This window comes from Balearica regulorum, chromosome 5, assembly GCF_011004875.1.
Source record: "Balearica regulorum gibbericeps isolate bBalReg1 chromosome 5, bBalReg1.pri, whole genome shotgun sequence".
Taxonomy (NCBI): Eukaryota; Metazoa; Chordata; class Aves; order Gruiformes; family Gruidae; genus Balearica; species Balearica regulorum.
Window position 1 is genome coordinate 10350065 of NC_046188.1, and position 8264 is coordinate 10358328.

Consider the following 8264-nt stretch of genomic DNA (forward strand, 5'->3'; position numbering starts at 1 on the left):
TCCCCGCTGCCGCTCAGCCAGCACCTCTCTGCAGCGCCGAGCAACATCTCCGAGCAGCTTGCGGAGCTGCGGGCTGCAGTCTGGCCGGGGTCCTTCCTCCCTTCACACCCACCCCGTCTCATCGGCCGGGACCGGGGGAGAGCCGGGGGGGGGGGGTGGGGGTAGGATGCCCTGCATCCCCGGGAGTGGGAGGGGGGGATTCAGCCCAACTTCTCCCGACCAAGAACCCCGCTCCCGCGATCGCCCCCGGCGGGGCTCGGCCTTACCGCGGCGGGCCTCCTGCGGGCGGGGGGCGGCGAGGCGCAGCGCGGCGGGCACGGACCCTCCGCCGGCGCCCGCAGCCGCCGGGCTCTGCCCGCCCGCGGGAGCCGCGCCCGGTTCCGGGGCGGAGCGCGGGCGGTGCGGCGGGGCGGGGGGTCCGGACCGGCTCCGCCGGGGAAGTTTCTCGCCGCCCGGCGAGGGGTCCTGCGGCACCGCCCCCGCGCCCTGCCCGGGTATCCCCGACGGCAGCCCCGGCCCCCTTCCCCGGGCTCGCCCTGGCAGAGATTCGGGCAGAGCCGCCCCGGAGGAAGGGCCCTCTCCGGAGCCAACGTGCTGAGTCCCCCTCGCCGCAGAGGGATCCTGACCCCCCCCCCTCCACCACCACCCCCCCCCCCCCCCCGGAGGGATCCCCCTTCCTCCTGTCGCCCGTGGGCATCCTGGAGGCAAGAGCTGCCTCCCGCCCCGGCAAGAGGCGTCTTACAGCCCGAGCTGCTCATGGCCCCGGCGTGTGCACCCCGAGCCCGGCGTGGGGTCTCTGACCCGGGAGGGGGATTGAATCCGCGGGCCGGTGCTGGGGTGTGAGTGCGGAATCACGGCGAGGCAACCCAGGTGGTCAGGGACCCAAAGCAACTGCGCCCTCCTCTAGGGACCCTGTGCCCTGGTCTCTTTCATTTAAGTGCTTCACTTTCTGCATCTATGTAAGTGAGGGGGAGGATGGCTTTACCTTTAGCAAAATGCTTCAGCTCTACAGACGAGCAGTGAAACAGTGAAGGCAAACCTAAATATTATCAGCCAAGTGGGCAAAGTTTGGTGGAAAAGTTTGTTTCCTTTCGTGGGCCAGGAGTGCTGTCTGTTATAGGCATTAGGGGCCAGATGCCCGTCAGGCAGAGCCACTCAGCGATCCTGCTGGAGAGAAAACCTGGCAGGGAAAATCATGAGTGAGAGGGAGGGGGATAGCTGATGTAAAAATCATGATAAAATGTTTTGCGAAGGACTGCTGCAAGCTGGTGAGAGCCGAGCTTAGACCCCTGAGTGTGATTACAGAAGACTGGAGGATAGTTACAGGTAAGAACACAGTGCTGAGCATCTCTGAGACTTCAAATTGGAAAATGAGACCTGAGATTTTATTGTTTGCTCGTAAAACACTCCTCTGGTTTTAGTTGAAGAAGTGAGAAACGGAAGAAGATTGATTTTGAAAGAGCTATTTGTTATTTAGGAAATAGCAATTGTCTTTTGCTGCTGGTGGTTTTGCTTTAGACTTTTCCCCTTCTCTGCATTTTTTTTTGCTTCTTTTGTGTGTGAAGAGGAACAAGGAACCCAAATCTTTCCTACTTGAGTCTCTTTTTCTTCTCCTTTGCCTTTGTCTGTTCCCTTTTCATCTTGGGGCAGCCCTAACACGTGAGCGGGGTTGGTTTATGGAAGATAAATTATAACTGCTGGGCTATGAAGGCTCTCACCATTATGTAGGAGTGAGGAGCAAAGCTCAGCAAAGACAAGGCAAGGAGAGAAAATGAAATTATGTGGAAATGCCCCTCGTTTTCACCAAAATCCCATTTGACCGAAGCAGATATGAGTGCGGGAGTGAACAGCGAGCACAAAATGCTCCTTTGTTGGGATAAAGCCACATTGTACATGTGTGTCCAGAGCTGGAGACACATGTGATGTGGCTGAGGGGATGCAGGAGCTGATTTGCTTCCCCGGACCTGTATCCGTGGTGTGCTTTGCACCTTGAAACCTCGCATCCTCAAAAAGCATGCTGAACTCTCCCTGGGCTCTTCGTCTGCCTGCCTGGAAGGGGCTGTGGTCACTGATGGTGCTGTTCAATGTCTATTTGAATTGCCATTTCTGTTTGGTGCTATCACTGCCACTTACAACAGCTGTGTAAATACAAGTCCACCATACACACCAAATTCTCCTTTGGATGTACCATGACCCACTTTTTCTCTTCTAATCCACAGCTGGCCACTTTTTTATGCTTTAGTTCAGGCAAAAGAGCTGATGGCAAGTCTGTTTTTGTTCAACCGCATGCTCATGCTGGTCCTCGGTTGCTCAGTGCCACAATTAAAGGGATGGAAAGAAACACCACTGCAGCTGGAAGATGAGGCTTTGAAGCTCAGTGGATTGTTACCTAGGCTGGATTGAGCTTTTAAAAAGCAACTTTTTCAGTGGAACAAGGTACTTCCAAATCACTCTTAGCTTGTATTGCTCTGTGTTCTCACTACCTACACTAGTATTTGGATCAAAGTTTTTTTCTTCTGATCTCTTTTTTTCTTGCTGTCCTGGGATCCAAGTCAGATTCCTCATATTTTACCTATGGTTGTGCCCTGCCCCTCAGGAGGACTGAAACATTTATTTGGGGCTTATGACATGAAGACAGGGCTGCAGTAGAGCTCAGGAATGAGAATGTGTCTGAGAAACACAAATGTTTGTGCAGACATTCCTCTTCCTACCAATTAGCTGGGTTTTAGAGATCTGCCATGCCGAGAATGTCATCACTGCACAGCTGCAGGAATTGTTGTCCCAAGGTCTGATGACAAGAGCTGGTTTTGTGTTTGTCCCTGCTCCGATTAAAGCGGGACTCGTTTCCCGCGGTGGTGGAGGTTAAGAGCATGTACTGCACAGAAGGATTCCTGATCTTTTGTTTCTTTGCTTCAGCCGTTTGCAATGCTTACAGCGAAGGTCAGAACACAGAAGAAAAGCACTTTCGGGTTCTGAGTTGCAAAGTGGTAGCAGCAGTTGAATTTTCCAGAGGGAGGGGCCCCGGGAGAGTTAAGAGCCTCAAAGACAAAGATATTATCTGTAATATCAAGCGAATGATAATCTTTGTGTTTTAGTGTTCCCTGAACCACAGGAGATTAAGTAAGAACACTGGGGAGCAATCTAGTCTTTGTAAGTCAGTAATGGTGCATACATACACGAGGATTTAGACACACATTTTCAGTTGTTGTAATGGGAAGAAGATGAAAAAAAAAATTTATGAAGCCTTGAGACACAGAATGGGTGAAATGCCTCAGATGGTGTAATTTAGATAAAGACTCGCTGATGTCCTATTATATAATGTAGCTAAGCACAGTCAATTTTTCTAAGATGTTTTCAGTCATTCTGCTTCATATTTTGTTTTTTTAGAGACGACACTTGGAGAGCGAGAGAGTTCTTTGTTTCATAAGGGTTCATCTGCTCCTCTTGCCTGCTCCCCACTCAAGAGCTTTTTTTTCCTTCATGTGCCATCATGTTTATTGCCCCAGCAACAGCGATTGCATCTCAAACATCATTTCAAAGAGGTTAAAAGCTTCCAGAACAAACGTCCAGTGCAGTTGAAAAAAGAAGCTAAAGTCTCCATCCCCTCATGCCCAAATTTCTACCTAATACACAAGATCGCAATTTGGGATTAATGGCTGTGTTTCCCGTGTAATGGATTTTTAAAGCGCTGTAGTTCTGGTGCTGATGTATTCAGGCATACTCAAAGCATGGACTAATGGCACATAATTTTGTACTGATACAGTGCTCAAGCCTTCCTATAAATCTCTTACTCCTTGGTCTGCCTGGTACTCTTCCAGGTACACAGCAAAGCCACGTTTGCTGTCATTTGCCATGGATAAGGGAATCGGTTACAAACTCAAGAGAGAATATTCATCCAGGTATCCCGCTCGCTGGTGGGACACACATCTGTCAGCCAAACCACGGGTACACCGATGTGTGGCTCCCTGCCCCTATCTCGTATCCAGACGGCATAAAGATTTCTCAGTCTGCCAGAGCTTGGAAATGTTTCCAGCTCTGGCAGGAAAACCTTCTGCTTTTATGTCGGGCTTGCTCGAGTTCAGGTCCCCACTGCTAATAACTCAGCTAGGAGCATCCTTTGAAATGCTGTGTGTAATTCTCAATAATTCCCGGAATGGTGAATTTAAAGTGAAACAGATGCTGAGAAGGGGAACGTTAGTAGTGGCTTACAGCATGAGATTAAAAGACTTATATAGCGTAAAAGAGTGATATAGCGTAACAAAATGAGGGTTCAGAGGGGATGTGATCATCTCTAAGTATTTCAGGAAAGGTGTCAGTGCCAAGCAGGAGCAAAATCCCCCCAGCTATTTAAGTGTGTGAACTATACTGGCACAAGAACAAATGGGTGTTAATGAGAAATGAGCACATTTATACTGGCGATGGGAACAGGGTTTTTAACGGTCAGAAAAGCGGTATCTCTGTCAGGAGATGAAAGGCCAAAAATCCTAGGCTGAGTTAAAAGGGACCTTCATTGCTTTATGAAAAGTGCTTGAGAAGGGATTTGTCTGCAATAGCAGAAGCCAGTTTCAGTGACTGCAAAGGGGTTTGGTCCTAAATTCTCCTTTCCTTTCACTTAAAAATCTTTCTGTAGCCCAAAGCAATGAAGAAAGGCTGTGATATACAGTTTTGCCTTCCCATTTTGGGTAGTGATCGGGGATGGCCTCTCTCGCAACATGGGGTGGGGGGCTTTTGATAGGTCACCTCTCCTTTGATTCCCTCCTCGTTCCTCAGATACTCACGTGAGGCTCAGCCTACATCTCATGCCTTGGTTGTGGATCACTGGTGGCTCCCTTACTCCCTTTGCATCCTGTATGCCCGGTGCATTTCATACATTTTGAAACAGAAGGTAAATGTTGTTGGGCTGTGTAGGTTTGACTGTTTCTTGTAATGGAAACTCCTTCCATCAACTTTTGGATGATCCACAGCCACAGGAAGAAAGACCAGCCAGCTTAAGATGTGTGTTACAGAGACTAGTTATAGCCAAATTGCTACATTAATTACATAGTCCCTACTTTTTTGGCCTCTCCAGAATAATGGAGGTGCAGATATGGCAAAAATAATTTTAGGTTTCTGGGAAAGGATTTTTTCAAAGGCTTGGGACCTACAAGTTGTTGGGCGTTGTGGTTGGATCCAGCAAAACAGAATACAGTTATTTAGTGTCTTTTCCAGCAAAAGAGTAAAGAAACTTGGAAAAAAATAGTAGAAGAAGGGTTCATGGCAAATAACAAGAGGTGATTCCTCACACAATGTGATATTAAGCTGGGAAACTCCCTGCTGCAGGATGCTGTGGATGTTAAAAATCATTGAAGACCAATTCATGGAAGAAAAATAGACTGAGGGCTATTAAGATAATAATTCTGGCTCTTGAAGTCCCTGAGCTGCAAAATGCTGGAGGCTGAGGAGCTGTTATGGGTGGGTATCATTTATGCTGTACCTGAACAGAACTAGCAACTGCGAGGCATCTGATTTGGCCACTTACAGAGATTAAACGTGGGGCTAGTTGGATGGAGACTTTGGTGTGGTGCAGTACAGCCAGTCTTATGTTTTTGAGCTTTCTTCCAGGTTGCTTCTCATAGGTGGAGGTAGCCCTCCACCATCTGCAGAGGCTGGTTCACTATCCATTCTTTGAGACAATGTCTGCAAAAGTCTTAGCTAAGCGACTTAGCAAAAGACTGATTAAAAAGAGATGATGTCTGCAAAAGTCTGTCTCACTTCTTTCTCAGAAGGTCTGTCTTCTGGTTTTGATCAAGGCATGGGATTTTATGTTTCCAGAGACAGCTTGGTGCTAAGCTAGCACTGACTTGCCAGGTTGCTTGAGCTGGTGAAAGGATGGAAGTACCCCAGCAGGGCAAGGCACGGTGTCTTCTCCTTTAGGATCATCGCTATTCCCACCATCCTAGCTTGCCGAGAAGCAGCATGTTCTGCATGTTAAGTATCAACATGGCAACAAATTTCATGCGCAGTTTTGATAAATAAAATCTGTGTTCTCGGCAAAGGCATCCAGACAGAGCCCCTTTGTGAGAGTAAGACTTAGACCCAGTGTGTGTCTTTGGGAGAAATGCAGAATTCATTTGGGGAGGGAAACTGATACAAACAGCAGGCCATTTTCCTTTACAAAGGCTCTCTTTCAAAGCTGGTGCATGCAGCAGAACAAAGGCTGACCCCATAATCTGTGCTCAACAATAGCTTGGAATATTTGATAATTTGGCTATTGTACATGAATACATCATGCTTGGCCGTAAATAAATAGGGCCATGGTTGGATCCACTGTGAGGACATAGTCAGCCTGTTTCCCATTACCATTCTGGTTTCAAGGAAATGCTTATTTTGTGCCTCTGCCTTCTCCTGGCCAAACTAAGTCCATCTTGCCACTGAGGCCAAAGGGTCTCAATTTCAAGCCCAATAACAAAGACACAAAAGATTTTGCCACCTTTTAGAGAAAAATTCTTTATTGATGCCAAACTGGTTCATCACTTCTCTCTCCTAACTGTGCTGTGGTTTAACCTGGCAGGCAGCTAAAACCACCACTCAGCTGTTCGTTTGCTCCTCCTCGCCCAGTGGGGTGGAGGAGAGAATCGAAAAAAAGTAAAACTCATGGGTTGAGATAAAAACAGTTTAATAGGACAGAAAGGGATAATAATAATAATATACACAAAACAAGTGATGCACAGCACAATTGCTCACGACCACTGACCGATGCCCAGCTAGTTCCCAAGATGCACCCCTCCCTGGGCAACTCCTCCCCAGCTTATATACTGAGCATGCCGTCATATGGTATGGAATATCCCTTGGGCCAGTTTGCGTCAGCTGTCCTGGCTGTGCCTCCTCCCAGCTTCTTGTGCACCTCCTGTGGAAGGCTCATGCCTTCTCGTTGGCAGCGCCTGGGAAGCTGATAAGTCTTTGACTTAATTGTAAACACTGCTTAGCAACAACTAAAACATCAGTGTGTTATCAACATCATTTTCATGCTAAATCCAAAACACAGCACTACACCAGCTACTAGGAAGAAAATTAACCCTATCCTAGCTGAAACCAGGACACTCTGTAACTTCTGTTTCTTCTAAGGACTTTTTCTTGGCTGAATTCCTGACCAGCAAACAAGCAGCCCAAGAAGAGCTTGGGTCTTGCAGGTAACTTGAGGTCCATGCTATGGTAAATGTATAGACTAACTCTCTGCACTTCTGTTCCTCATGTGTAAAAGGAGAAAGATAGAACTTCAAGCCTATCCTTAGATGCCTGAGATACTCCAACACTAGAATAGCAACATTTGCTCAAGCACGTAAAGCAGTAGTAGTCTGCAGATTAATGACAGGTTTTTATAAGTTGTCCACAAAGTTCTGTGGGGGTGTAGCATATTTGGTCGGTTCATTTTGTGGTTATGGTCATAGTGCAGGGAAAATTTGGGTTGCTGCACTGGGAACATAGAAAACCACTGGCTTAAAACACAGTGTGTTTGCAAGGTAAACATTTGAGTCTTTGTTAATATAATTGGCTATAACTGGAGAACAAAGCAACCAGAGGGAGACCCTCGCAAAACCATCAGTTGTTTTACTGGGTGAAACAATTTTTACTAGGACATTTTGATCACATTCAGTTCATTCATTGATTAGCATTAGGCAAGAGTTTTTGCAGTGGCAGTTGTCAGAGCCTGGCATGAATGACTTGTCTCTTATGTACATCATATGGCATAACAACACATAAACATTTTCTAATAACGTCAGAATCTTTGTGTGTGTTTCAGTATTCAGGCCAAGAACAGAGATCTGTTCCAGCAGTAGAGCTGATGACATATATGACTCAGTACATGGCATTGCCTATAAATACATAAACACTTGACTACCATCAGCATTTACTCTGATGCTTTGTGATATTCCTATAAATTGATTTTTTTTCTTTTTTAGTATTTAGTATTTTAATTCCTCAAATATTGTGAAGACACTTGGTGATGAAGGGTCAGATTTTCTGGAGAACTCAACTGCCAGGTCCCTTAAGATGGGGGTCTAGAAAAGTATAGGAAAAATATATATGGGAAACTTCACACTGTCCTTGGAAAATTGGTAGAAAATAATAACAGAGGGTTAAATTAGTGGTCAAAGGGGTAAATATAAAAGGAACAATCAATCAACATATAAAAGGAAGCCACTTCCATGGATTAATGGCTGGTTAAAGCATATGAAGCAAAAAGTTTTCACAACTGAGAAGGAATGGACTAACAGACTGCCAAA

The 8264-nt window shown here is 46.7% G+C and overlaps 1 protein-coding gene across 3 annotated transcripts in view; it reads right to left on the minus strand.

The window, feature by feature from the left end:
• LOC104637566 (inverted formin-2) overlaps window positions 1-371 on the minus strand; it is a 43599-nt gene extending 43228 nt beyond the window's left edge. For all 3 annotated transcript variants that reach the window (XR_012835552.1, XM_075753428.1, XM_075753427.1), the window contains exon 1: window positions 267-371. The gene's annotated coding sequence lies outside the window, so the exon portion shown is untranslated. The remainder of the gene's footprint in view (window positions 1-266) is intronic.
• Window positions 372-8264: the final 7893 nt, after the last annotated feature.